General features: G+C 38.0%; 1 protein-coding gene and 1 non-coding gene across 3 annotated transcripts in view; one reads left to right on the top strand and one right to left on the bottom strand.

The window, feature by feature from the left end:
- Positions 1 to 14,398, top strand: part of creb5b (cAMP responsive element binding protein 5b) — a 72,844-nt gene that overhangs the window by 254 nt on the left and 58,192 nt on the right. The window contains exon 1 of one of the 2 annotated variants that reach the window (XM_086077680.1): positions 7,096 to 7,147. The exons of the other annotated variant lie outside the window; for it this stretch is intronic. The gene's annotated coding sequence lies outside the window, so the exon portion shown is untranslated. Of the gene's footprint in view, positions 1 to 7,095; positions 7,148 to 14,398 lie in introns of those variants that run through there. 2 annotated transcript variants of the gene reach the window in all.
- On the bottom strand, positions 12,904 to 12,976 carry trnak-uuu (transfer RNA lysine (anticodon UUU)). Its single transcript has one exon. It is a non-coding gene; the product is annotated as a tRNA-Lys (tRNA).

The following is a 14,398-nucleotide window of genomic DNA, read 5'->3' as shown; positions in this document are numbered from 1 at the left end:
GTAATGTTACCGGAAGTAAGCTGTCTTGCCCTTCACAACAAAAGTGTTACACTGGGGAAATAATGTCAAAGTTGTAATTGTCAGCAATGAGCAATAGCTTTTATAATTTAAATGTTTATATAGCAATAGAAAAAACCCCAGTAGACTAAATTAACAGGCAGAGGTCAAGAAGACAAAGGATATTTGTAGGTTTTACTTCTTCCTGCACCTTTTCGAATACTGTACTCCTTGTATCTTTTATTTTTATATATTGAATTCAAAATTACGTCTTTGAAATTCATTCATTTATTCATTCAGTTTGTAGAAATCGGTACCAAGACATGTGCTGATGAATATAGTTTATTTGTTGCTCAAACCACTAATTACATTTGTTCAGAGTTAGTTAAAAATGTGTGGTATATTGATTTTATTTTTTAACCACATCTTTTTCGTGATTGCTAAGGAAAGTGTTTACTTGAAAAGGACTATGTCCACAGTCTTTATTCCGGACCACCAAACACAATTTACAATTTTACATCGTCACGTGTCCTTCTGAATTTATTTCATTAATTTATCAGATTTTTCTGAAAATTGGTTAATTAAAATGTATTTGTTCAGATTGATCTTAAATATAAGTAATAAAATGCTAAATTTTAGTATATACAATCCTACGTTTTTTTTTAAATTGAATGATTATGTATATTTAAATAAATTATCAATTGAGTTATTGATGTACACTTGCCTGTTGCAAGCAGCATGGGTTAAGTTCCCACGCAGTGACGGTGTGAACGTGAGTGTGAAAGGTCGTCTGTCCCTTTACCCTGAGATTGACTGGCGACCAGTCCAGGGCGTATTCCGTAAATCGGCTGGGATAGGCTCTCCGCAACTCTGAACAGAAAATGGATGGATGGATCATGAAAAATATTTGACAATTTCAAATAAACAAATGAATACATTTAATTAATTAATTATTTTACATACATACTAACTTTTTTTTTTAAATTGTGACCTATCTTATATTTTCATAAAAATAAATAAATGAATGTAGTCCTCGATCACGAGAGTTTTCCCACCCTTGAGTTAGTGAAGCAGTGTAAAGCAATGTTACTGCCACAGTGGGGCAGTGTTGGTTAGGTTTAATCCATGCTCGTGTGGACCTGATGAGACAATATTTTGCTGCCATTTCGATTTTAACAAACGCAATATGCAGTAGGTTGTGTGTTTGATCATCTTTGAGGGCCACTCCTCAGCGTCGACAAAAGTTCTGTCTCCATTTATTTTTGAATACATTGTGCACATATGGGGCGACACAACTGGTTAGCACATCTGCCTCACAGTTCTCAGTTCAACCCCCCCCCCCCCCCACTCCTTACATTCCAAACAACACCTGGGATCCAGCTCAGCTAATGAGGATAAGAGCAATGGAATATGGATGGGTACATACAGTGATGTCTTCCTGTGAATGATGTTACTGATGAGAAAAGCTTCAGCTTATCATTGTTTTCATTTTTGATCATAAACATGGATGAGGTAATAGACTTATTTGTGTTTGTTAGCAATCAAAATTTACGGAACTGTTTATTTAAACAGGGAGAAGCCACATTTTATTTTATAGTTGTTGACATCAAGAAATAATTTACTCTTTTATATTTTGACATGGGCTTCAATTAGTGATGGTGGTCAGGGAATAACTCAATGTAAAATATTGTCACAAGATGATAACAATAGTCTGCATAACTGTCATTTTGTCACAATCAAAATATTGCAGCTATTGATCAATCGTATGCCGTATATCATAATATTTGTTTGGACACGAAGAGGAAAAATACTGGCTTATATAAACGGATTAAAATGTCATGAATAGAATTTATTAGAGTCACATTAAAGCAACTTAACTGTACAAACATGTTAGTAATAATACAAAAACATAAACAGTTTATTTAAAAAAAAAAGGCTATTGGTGAGCATCACAAAAAAAGTTTTATATACTTGTTCTTTTTTTTAACTTTTTCTTTATTGAACGTACAAGCATTTCAACAAACAACAGGTACAAAAAGAGATAGAAAAAAAAATATATATATAGCTGTTCTATTGTGACTTATTATATTCTCCTAGAAGTTTTTCCCCTTTTCAGTGTGATCCTCTACTCCTTCATTAGACCGAACACAAACATCAGCCCGATGTCAACAGAGCCATCGGCCCATGGTAAGCACACAGACCACCCTAATAAATCCACAGACGCATCAGACAGGCAGCCACATTCTCCAGCCACCTAATGTAAATGTTACAGGCTGAAGTGTTTGAGAGCTGCAATGTCACTGGGGTTATCTATGGGGTACCTCCCACTCCATACATTTTGTTGAATTAGGTTCAGCAGTCATGCTTGTATAGGCTCAACTGTTAATCTGCTTGTGGCCATTTTACAAGCCCCCCCCCAACCCCCCTCCCCCCAGGGATGGCACAAAAAGTCTTTGTTAGGAGCAACTCTTGAGGTATGTTCACAAAGGCTTATGCTATTTTTCATCAACGAAGATGCAATGGAGATTTGCGGTTGTTTTTGTAGGTTCACTGGACTATTGTGTTTAAGTCATAGTTATAGTTGGTTATAAAATAGCAGTGGCAGTCTTTGCACGCGGTACCTGTTACGATTGCATTGCTTGTACAATATCACTCATAAGAGCTACTTTTGATCTTTAATACCCTTATAGATCGTGCATCTTTTGCTCTTCAACGCCTTCCAAGGTGAACTTCCTCATAAGCGTTGCACAAAGGCATAATAATAAAAGGTTTAGTATAATATAGATCAAGTCGGCTTTAGTGTGGGTCACTGACCCAAACTGCATCTGCGCTTTCCAGCCTTAATAGTCTGCTTCTCTGAGAACATAATGTTTGGACTGCTTGGGTAATATATTGGCAATAAAGAGACAAAAGGATGTCATAAACGTTGATTAAGGCTCTGGTTAGAAGACACAGGCGAAGGAGCGCTGAGTTATGAGGGCTTTTCAGACTGCGTTATTGTTTCAGTGACAGTGCTCTTAGCGGAGTGGTCGCAGGCAAGTGGTAAACATCTCTCAACGTGCGAGGAGTCATTAATCCCAGGAGCCGGGCTGCGGCTTCACTAGCAGCGTCTGTGGCCCCCCAGAAATCACAGCCAGTTGGCACCAGCAGGTCAAACAGAGCGACTAAATAAATGGCGTGTTCTCAGAAGTCCTTTAAATCTCTTCTTATGTGCTGAAAAAGACGCACATTAAAACTGTGGAGCAACTGTAGTTGATGTGAATGGAAAGCACTAATCCGCAATATTATTTTCTGTATGCAACTATTAGAATGGGGCAATTATCGTGTCAAAAAATAAGCAGAACAGTTATTATGCGCGGGCATAATGAATGATTAAGAATTCAATTGATTGGGTGGAATTGATTGTTAATGATTGTGACCCCAGGGAACATGATTTTAGTTTTTTGTTTTGTTTGCCATGCTAGAATAAAGTGTAATTGCACATCCACGACAGTAGATGGCAGTGTCGCTGTCATTGTCAGAGTCCACAAGGAGTGTTAGCTCCTGTGTACAGGTGTATTTACAATAATTTTATAGACAAATTACACTGTATATTGTCACAGCGGATAGTTGAGGGGTGTGTGTGTAAAATATTTTCGTCTTCATGGGGGGGTTAAGAAAAGTAAAATAAGAAGCACTGCATTAAAAGTATGTTAAAAATATGGTAGTACTCGAGTACATTTGATCATTATTATCCTCATAGTTAACAAAGTAAATTTAGTCAACTTTTAAACAATTAGGTAGGGCTGCTACTAACACTAATTATTAATTCATGTGTTGATTATTTTGTCGATTAGTCAATGATTCAGATAAAAAAACGTGTTAAAAAAATCAAGGCATCATTTCAAAGTGACAGTTCGGAAAATAAATAAACATAAATTGATTATAATTCAGTTATTTGGGCCGTAAAATCAAAAAATAGGCAAAAATGTCGATCATTGTTTTACAAAGTAAAAGCCGATGTTTGCAAAACTTTGGTTAAGCACCAAGATAATCAGTGTGCTTTCATAAAGTACTACATAAATGTGATATTATTTACTGTTGAAAGGCTGAGATTTTTCTGAATTTCCTGAAACAATTTAAAATGAAACAAGATCCTAAAATGATTAATTGATTACCCAAATAATTACTGATTAATTTGATTATCAATTTGTTGTCAATTAATTGATTAATCTATGCACACACACATATTAAGAAGCGGGCCAAATTCCCTTCACTTGTGATCAAAATCGGCAATGGCACAATTTTTGGATATCACCCAAAAAATATCCTGTGGTGTGGGCTTTCGCAAGAGGGATTTTATTTTTTAATTTTTTACAATTATGAATGTTAAAGCTGTTCAATATTTACCATTCTAAGGTCAGTCAATCCATTTTCTGTTTGTAACATGAAACATTTGTGTTGAGTGTTTGTGTAATGTATTCCACAAGTCATTCCCCAGAATAAAAATAACAAAAAGAAGAGTTGCAGTGCAGATACCAGACAGGCTAACAGTTAGCCTAGCTTCTTATATTTCTTCTTCACTTACTACTTTTTATCTTCGGTTTATGTGTGCGGTGTGCTGTGTTGGTCATCTCGAGTGCACCACACAATATAAGAACAGTAAGGACACACGGCATAATTTTCCTCATCACGTGTGGACTCTCAAATCTGTTAAGATGTCAAAATTGGTAGGCCTATGTGTGTACCGAGTCTTCATTTTCACCTTTGGGAAAACTTAATTTATCCCATATTTTTTCCATCAACATATGGAATCTACACATGAACAATCTGAGCCACGAGGAGGAGGAATCCAGGGGGGGGGAAAGAAAACCCATTCATATGGGGATTGCTGCCTAATCAAGAGCAACTCGACAATGATTGAAAGTGGACTGGCATTCCTCCAGCAGCCGTACCAATTTCCATATTTTGCTTCAGAGCTCAAGTCTTGCGAGAGTTGCTGAACTCTTGCACGACAGCGGTTGGGCTTGCTGAATAAGTGTTGCAAAAAAGCCACATAAAGCCAATGAAAAAGCAAAACACACGCTCGGAATTAATCTGTTAATGAGATTTGCTAAGGTTTCTGCTCAGGTTATACACAATAGCGGTTCAGACTTTACACTGTTCGGGTCTACTGCGTTTGCTTTTGTACCCTTGAGACTTGGCTTCAACAGACTGGGAGCAAACGTGTTGCTTTTTGGCAGTGGTACAAACAGTCGGAGCTCAATAATTAGCCCTATTGGGTGCATTAGTGGAGATTGTACCTTGAGGCGCATAAATGCACTTCTATTACAGGCTATAAAAAAACTTTTGGATGGGTCATAGTTTAATCCATAAAGACTTTTTGTAACACTGGAGCACAGGAGGGGGTTGCAGGTATGAGACTGCCGTGGACCAAAATATAGAAGTTGAGCGACACGCACTCAGACCGGGCGAGTCTACTTTACCGTATTCGGGAATTTGGCAGATCGTGCTACGCCGAGGGCATTTCCTATTACACCTGACAATTGGGTGACAGAAAATAGGCTAGCCGTTAGACCAGGTAAAAGCAGGTCTAAGTTGTGGTGCAGGTGGTTTAACACGATTTGGGTAGATTTGATACAAGCAAACAGATCCTGCGTTTCGCTGATATGTGTGGTGGATGTCATTCATGTGGTGGATTTCTTTCATAAATATGATATCAAGTTGGGTTACGGTAATTCATTTGAACCAACAGATAGGGTTGAAGATTGTATTTGGGTAGGCTAAAGAACTGTACAATGAAGTCAAAGTATCACTCTTTAAAAGTGTACTGCTGATTTTGGACATTGTGATTGGGGGTTCAAATCCCACACATAGAAAATAGGTACATTTTGACAGAAAGGGCATCCGGTGCCAAAACTGAGCCCAACATATCGTGTGAGCACTTGCTGTCGTGACCCCTGACAGGCAAAAGTTGCTTCTTCATCTGAAAAAATGTTGGCACTAAAATTAGTATTATTTTTAACCACAGCTATACTGCACTGTTGCTGGGGCAAACATATCCTAATTTGGGTCAAACATGTACTGACTGCACTGCTACTTTACTGGTACATGGTTGCCAAAATTTGGACCAACCCGCTAACTTGGGTCAATTTGACCCAACTTTGGGTTGTTTTCATGCAAAAGAACGCATCATGTTTAGAACAAAACAACCCAGAATTGGGTTAAACTGACCCTAGTTAGCTGTTACAACCCAATTTTTTGGGGGGTTGGTTTGTACAAAAAGCAAACAAATAAAAAGTTGGGTTAAATTGACCCAGTTCGCAGCAATTTTGACCCCAATTATTATTATTTTTTGACATGGCAGTTTTAAGAGGGAAGTAGTGGGTCAGTCCATTTTCATTTTTAACCCAAATTAGGTTATTTTTGACCCAGCAACTTAATGTTTCTTTTTTTGTACTAAACCCACATTTTTGACCTAACATTTTATGGATGTTGGATCAATTTCCATCTTTCCCCAAAAATTGTTTATCATACCAAAAAATTTGGTGTTTTTGTACAAAGAGAGAAGAATCCTGGAGCAGCCTCTGCTTTTGGACCCAGCACTGGGTTAGCCGTTTCAGCTGATTTGGGTTATTATTATTATTTCTTTGGACAAAACAATCTAAAAGAAATTGGGTTATTTTGTACAAAGCAATTCAAAGTTGGGTCAAATTCAACAAAGTTGTGGGTACGTCTTAATGTTAGTAACCCAAATTGGGTTGTTTTTGACCCATGAGTTTTAAGTGTGGACTTCATGTGGGATGACAACTTTAAGCGGATAGTGTCATTTGTATTCATTGTAATGGACTGGGATGTTTAGTCCAGCTCCAGTGCCACTATTTGCAGTCGACTTAATTGGCCGGACCGGAGCTCCAGCTCATCACCACACCCACCCCGGCCGGACCCGTGCAGTCCAGCGCCGGGTCCATCCTCTTGGTGTGTGCACTTGCAAACTCCGCCCAGCTCGCGCCGCCTCCAAGCGGACCGCAATGATTTAGAACTTCAGGAATCCCACGTGACGTCACCCCGGGGTGACGTTATGCTTCTCTAAATAGATCGTATTGTAATCTTTTCTCAGTCCAGCGTGGTTTCTTCTGAGAGGCTGCTTCGCGTTTTCTACACTTGTTTGGTAAGTTGAAAGCCTCGCAGGGGGAGGCTGCACGCGTCCTTGCAGCTTTGCCGGACGCCTTTTGTTTTGTTTTTTTAAAGGCATTCCTCGCTACTTTTGAACGCAACAGCTTGTTTTGTCGTTCAAGTTATTATTTCTTCCTCACTGACGCACGTTACTTGTGATTAAGTGTCACGATGCTCTCGCTGTGTCGGCCGCAGTGACATGTCACTTGGGTGTTGACCGTTAAGTTTGAAGTCCACGGAATTTATCGCTTGCTCGATTGAATATCTCAGGGCAAATCATTGCACAATATGTTTACGATGACATTGAATCCACCGGTTGTTTTGGTTCGGGTAGTTTTCTCTTCCTTTCATTGTCATGCTTGTCCCATCTCGGGATAGGCATCCGAGCCGGTGTGCGGTGCACGCGCGCGCTGCAGCCCACCACATATCCTCGTTCCTCACTGTTTTCCTATCACAACGACTTAAAAAAAAAAGCACTCATGCTCGTTGTTGCAGTAAAGTGATCCACATCATTGCGTCATTTTGCAGCTGAGTCGATATTTGATATTGAGGCTTATACTTTTGCGCGAGCTTGTGCTGACGGGGTTTAAAAAAACACATACACGCTCTAATCATTTGATTACTCCCCACTGTCATTATGTTTATGTGACACGCTATCAATAACCACTTGTGTCCAGTGCATGCTGCCGTGAGTGTTGATAAATGATCATGTAGCTTTTCGCCATTATCCAGCGTGTCCCCTTTAATTATTTATAGTAATCAAACGCCTCATAGAAAAGCTTTAAGCTTAATGATAAGGGGTACAGTATATTGATGACATTGTATGCACACTCCTGTAAAAGCTGGTCACGGTTAAAGAGAGCCTGTTATACTTAATTGCATTTATTATAAGATCAATGCTTTTCATAAGATGACTGTTCTTTTATTGTCTGGTTTTAATCCATCACCGTAAACACAGTTTAGTGGTAATAAGGGCTGATTTTTTTTTTTTGTCGTAAAATGAGTTGTTCAAGGGTATCTTGACCAGTGACACTTCAGTTTCAGCATTATACGCTTGATGTGATCTATTATTTTTTATTGTGTTAAGCACACGTTCCGTACGTTACTGTATGTGTTAAGTAAACTGTCATTTGAAAGTAGTAATTTTAAAGTATCACTTCTTCTGAACTGTAATGCATTACCTGCACTTGTGCATTGGTTTTGAGCTATGCTCACCCAAAACCCCCCCGCAGAAGTATGAAATTAAATTTTAATACTTTGACATATGCAAGGCAACAAAGCCAACACAACATATTACAAATGATAATGATTTTAGTATGCCTACTTTTTATATAACTTTTTTTTTTTTTTTTTTTTACATTTCTACACAATTTTATAGCCACAGATTAATTAAGGATCAAAAAAGTCACTTTCTATTCAAAAGTAAGTTCTAAAACAATTAGATAAAAATGCATTATAATTAGCAGCCACTAAATGCTATGTAAATGTAAACTAGCATGTGTAATTCTTGCTGAAATGTGTAATGATTGATTTGTCTTCCCACTGAGGGAAAATGACGTCCAATCAAAGTGCTGCGTGCAATGACTGCGTGTATATGAGAAAATGATTGAAGAGTGACTGAAAAGATGCTCGATACCACTTTTTTCAAATGATACCAGTAGAAGCACTCAACTCTTGAGTAGTCACCGATACCAAATACCTATGCCATTAGTACTTTTGATATATAAAATTTCCCCAAATAAAAACAATAACAGATAACTTAAAAAAAGAGAACTATATCCCAAAATAGCATTTTTCCTTAAAAATGCATGAAATTAATAGCAATTTTATATTCTTCTAAATTTCTAATTTCTAGTTGCTGATTGTAAAATGGCTACAAATGGTATTGCCTGCCGTTGCAAGTACCGATACGATACTTTGATGCAAAGCACTGCAAAAATTGGAGTGTTAACATTTTGGTGTTAAATGTTTCAGAGTTGATTTCAACCCCCAAAGTGTATTTTTAACACTGTCTGACTTAAATGGGGGTCAGTGTTGGAGTTGATTTATTTAGAGTTAAACTAACTCTGCAGTGAGTTAATCAAAGCAAGCTAAGTGACTAAGATGAGAAACTCTGGCACAGTGTAAAATGAACAACTATTTTGAAAGTGTTAATTCAACTCTGTTGAGTGTGGTATATAAAAAAAACTTGGGAAAAGTGTGGGAGTTATTTTCACACTCAACTTTTTGCTGTGTTGAATGTCTTGCTCAAGGGTAACTTGGATGAGTGGGGATCAAACCAGAGACCTTCTACTTCTGTCCTTCTTAGCCGCTTCTATCTCCAGAATTGAAAATCTTACTGACTGTACTGTATGTAGCTAACTATGCTTATATGCTTAATGCGGACCTAATTCTTCCCATATTTCAAATCAGCTTGTTGATTATCCAGCTGCACATGAAATATGACCTGCATTTCCATTCCATTTCTTTCGTGATGGCTGTTACATGTGTTCAAGGTGAAACCATCCTCTCCTAATTGTGGCCTAAATCTCCAAAATCAGTCACGGTTCAGTCAACAGTTTTGCGCAGTCAGTCATAAACAAACATCTTTTAGAGCGATGTTACCCAACCTATATTCAGCCAAAGCGCATATTTGATATTGGAAAAATCCCTTGGCACAACATCAAACAACAATGTCTCAACGAGTGCATGCACAGGTTAACTATGTACCTTTTGACATCTAGTGGAAACACATTTAATTGGTATGTCTGTCACTATATGTTGCTGGCATAGATATATGAACAAAAATACTGTGTTTTTTGTGAATGAATAATTTTCAGAGCAGTTTAGTGAAATTGGATAATTTCCCGCGGCACACCTGATGTATTAAGACTGAATAGTAGTAGTGTCCGAAAATGATATTCTAATAGTTGCCAGTGTTAGTTTACATGTAAGGAAGACGGCAGCAAAGTGACAACTATTGAGGTGTACACTTACTTAGTGTTTTTGTTTCATGTTCAGTCAAAGAGCTTGCGGTTGTGCGCAGATATTGTCTATGTGGTCCGTGTTCCCCGCCTGAGGGATTGTCGTGATCCCACCTTGAACCTGCGCTGTCAAAGGCCTGGGCTGAGGGGAGCTGGAGGTTTGAATTGCTGTGCATGTTTTCGCTTGCTTTAACCCCGTCCGCCTTTGCGCCCCAGCCACTCGTTCCCTTGATGTGCTGTTGAAATTCAAATATGCACTCAACCTGGAGAATTCATTCCCGTACTTCTTCTTGAAATTGAACTCCGCACCCTTAATCCTTCCCCTGCGCACACATCAGGTTATGGTTAATGTAAAGCGCAACTAAATTTCCTTTGCGAAACATCTATCACATAAGAGCCAAGTGGTCTTTCTGAGGAAAGGGCATTTAGCACTGATTATGAGAAGTGTGAAAGTGATTGGGTCATTGACAGAATTAATGATGACACCTTTTTCACCTCATATGGTTTGAATTTCTTGACAAATGTGCTCCAAGGACCTATTTGAAATGCAGAAAGACCTATTTTTCATCTGGCTCATTATGTATTTTTCTTTTTGATTATTTTGTCAACATGTTCAAGAAGGATGTCGAAACAGAACAAGTGACAACGCAAAGGCGCATGAAACTCGGCATTTTCCCTCCAGTTTGGCTTCATATTTTGTTTGTTGTGTCAGAGGGGACCAGCTGAGTTTTTAGGGGCCCGCAGCGACCTGGTGACAGCAAACGAGAGCAGGGCCTCGTCGGTCCCTGACAGAGAGACCCTGTCCAGACCCGGTTCTGCAGGCTTGCTCATGAAGCACAGCTTGTTGGGAAAACAGCACTGCTTAGCATAACACAATATTTGAGTGTTTTGACTGTGCTTGAGGAAATAAGTCTGTAGCCGTGAAAAAAACACATTTAAGTAGTTTACATCTGGGGCCCAGTTGAACTTGCCTAAAGGTAAAATAATCATAAATGTGTTGTGTGGAATAAATTACAAATATGAAGTGCAATATAAGGAGGAATTAATCAGGGTAAATCATCAGTCTTTTATAGCAACCCTTATGTTTCAATAACCTCTTGTATAAAGAGACGCAGCAAAATTGCCACATCAGACCTGTAAGAGAAAACACATTTTTAAATAAGGACACAGCATCCCACAATCAGACAACGAGATGCGACTTATATTATTAGATCAGACATTACCGCCTGCATTTTGCGATATCATGTTGTACGCTTTGTTAGTACTGGTATAAGAGTGGCTGCGTACAGCTCAACAGATAACTAACATCATTCCAAACAAGAGGCAAAACATGCTTGCTTCAACCTGATGTTTTTTTTTTGTCACTCCCAGGTAATAAGAAAGCATTAAACCACGAAAGCGAAATAGAGGGCTAACGACAAGTAGCGTAGATGTTATGGTAATTCTCAACATTCAAAACACAAATGATGCAACCCGAGTGTTATATACTTATCTTCTCATATTTTATTTTAGTTTACCAAGAGGAGGGATAACAGAGAATTAAACCACAAAAGTCTGCTAGCTTAATGCGAAACAACACAGTGCGACGAGCGACAAGTAGCATAGATGTTACGAAAATTGTCAACCTTCAAAAAACACAAATGAAGCAACCCCAAGTGTTACATAGGCTGCGTATGTTTTTAAATTGTATTTTATTTTACCAAGAAGAGGAATAAAAAAAAAGAGTTAAACCACAAAAGTCTGCTAGCTTAATGCAAAACCGCATAGCAGGGGGCTAGTGACAAGTAGCATAGATGTTACGGTAATCGTCAACCTTCAAAAAACAAATGATGTACAATTTTGTAAAATCATTATCTCAAATTTTATTTTATTTTACCAAGAGGAGGAAATGTATATGTTTTCACTATGTATCTTTAATATCAACATTGAGGTACTTATCCATATATAATTTCAAAACCAGAAGTTTGGCATTGTGACTAGTTAGAACAATACTTGTTGGCAACACGGCAGGAAAAGTCAGTGTCACACACTTGTCCTGGCATTCGTCGCCTTATGAATAATGATAATAAACTAAAGTACAATTTATGTGGCAGGTCCCAAACTTAGTGCTGGAACCCGTGGAATCCAAAACGGGTCAGATTTAGTTTTGGGTGAAATGGTTATTGATTAATAATCACGCACACAATTACTTAGTCAAGGATTTTTTTTCAGTCATGTTTCCTGTGTCCTTGACATATGTCGGTAAGGCATGATGTCTTTTTCTAAGTTTGCATCATGGGCAGAAACCCCTTTTCTGATTTGGTTCTTGACCTATAAAAACATAGTAAACCTTAATCTTGCACATAATTAGAATTGAATTAGCGATGCAATTCCTAAATAGGCTCATTAAAACTGCGTTTCTTCCAAACTGCATTATTTCAGTACCGGGCAACTCAATGGCTGCAAAAAAATTTGAATCGCGGGTAATGCTTGTAATTATTGACACACGAGTGGCCTTGCAACATATGATGAGCTGATATTATGATTGGCATGATAATTGACCAACAGCTGCATGAACAGTGACCGAAAAGCCACCGATGACAGTTCAAGCGGGACCTAAAGAGCGGGACGAAGAATACTCTCGTTTTCTAAAGTCAGAGATAATGGATTGTTTTATTATTATATGGAAAAACTGTATTTTCCATATGCATAATAGCGTGGTACCGTGCTCATATTTTGGGTTTGAAGTGCATTGATTACCCAACCATGTACCATTCGTGTCTGTGCCGCTCCTGCCTTGAAAATACTACGCCTGAACAGGGACTTGAACCCTGGACCCTCAGATTAAAAGTCTGATGCTCTACCGACTGAGCTATCCAGGCTCATATGTACGTGTAGGCTGTTGAAAAAATCTATTCTTACAACTGTACTTCATCTTCCAAATGTCCTTGACTTCCACGTAGCTCTCATCTCGTCAACAAGGTTGAGCGTTAGATGGGTTCATCAAACGTTGGACTTTGCAACCGAGACAGGTAGTCAATCCCTGCTTGTAGTTTTGCATTTGCAATATTAAGTCAAGGTTGTATTTTCCTAAATGCACTCGGGTCTCAGAGCCTTTAAACCGTAACATATTCGGCCTTGGATTGATCTTGAGAAGCTGTTAAAATGTTTTGATGTGTTTTTTTTCCTTCCGCTGGTGTTCAACCATGAATGCATTTTTTAGATGAATTCCGAATGTGTTTTTTTGTTGTTGCCATGTCCACATTCCAATTACTGTAAGTGAAAAGAGGGATGAGAATTTGTAGACCTATAATTCTTTGTGGGTTTTTTACAATATTATTTTTTAAATGGAACACAAGACATATGCTTCTTTTACAAAATGCCATAAATTTGTTTGTAGATTAATATATTACTCTTTTTTTTTTTTATCATAGTAGAATATATGGCATGGTACTTGACCATAGCAAATTGTACTTTCGGCAGCGCCTGGCAATATTAAATTAATTCATATTTGTACTGTCTTTATTTTTATTATCGTCAATTCCCAGCAGCCAAATGATATGGCGGGGTCAGAGTATATAATGCTCTCCTTGAGCGAGGCATTAAAACCCCCCAATTCTTCCCCAGGTGCTTCAGTCTGTCTCTAAATTGTGTGTAAGCTATGCTCGATAAAAGCAGTGCTCCAATAAAGTTGAAGCTCCAAGGTTGAACACACTCCATCTCGGAAAGCTGGTTAACCTCCAGTTTGTTTGTATTTCAAAACAATTTTCCCATAGGAAATAATGCCAAGAGAAATAATTAGTTACAGACGCCAATGTAAAATATAAGCCATTAACTGTACATGCAATGCTTTAAATCAAATTTTAACATCCGTCATAAAAGTGTAAAAAGAAGGTAACCACTGTAAATATTAAAGTTTCTGTGAAGTGGAAATAAATGTCTTTTTAATTTAACCCACCACAGAGAAGAGTATTGTTTGCAACCCTGCCAAATTGGAATAATTAAAAAAAGGCCAAGTATATAAAATGAGGCTTTACATTTGTGAAAAATTAAGTTCTTTCCATTCTCAAATGCTGTTGGTGTATAACTACGTTTTAGCCACAAAGATATATCCACTTAAGGCCTCGGGTATAATAATAATAACAATAATATGTTATAGGTGACCTCACTAATTTAAACATTACATTCTGATTAATATTAAATTTGTGGCATATGAGATATGAAGCAAAATCCAGCCGTTTTTTTATCAATCTCAGGGGGCGGCCATTTTTCCACTTGCTGTTGACTGAAGATGACATCACAGT

The sequence above is a fragment of the Leptonotus elevatus genome, chromosome 6 (genome assembly GCF_054856555.1).
Source record: "Leptonotus elevatus isolate MCC_2025b chromosome 6, RoL_Lele_1.0, whole genome shotgun sequence".
Taxonomy (NCBI): domain Eukaryota; kingdom Metazoa; phylum Chordata; class Actinopteri; order Syngnathiformes; family Syngnathidae; genus Leptonotus; species Leptonotus elevatus.
The sequence above is the reverse complement of the archived record's forward strand: the minus strand, read 5'-3'. Positions and strand labels throughout refer to the sequence as shown.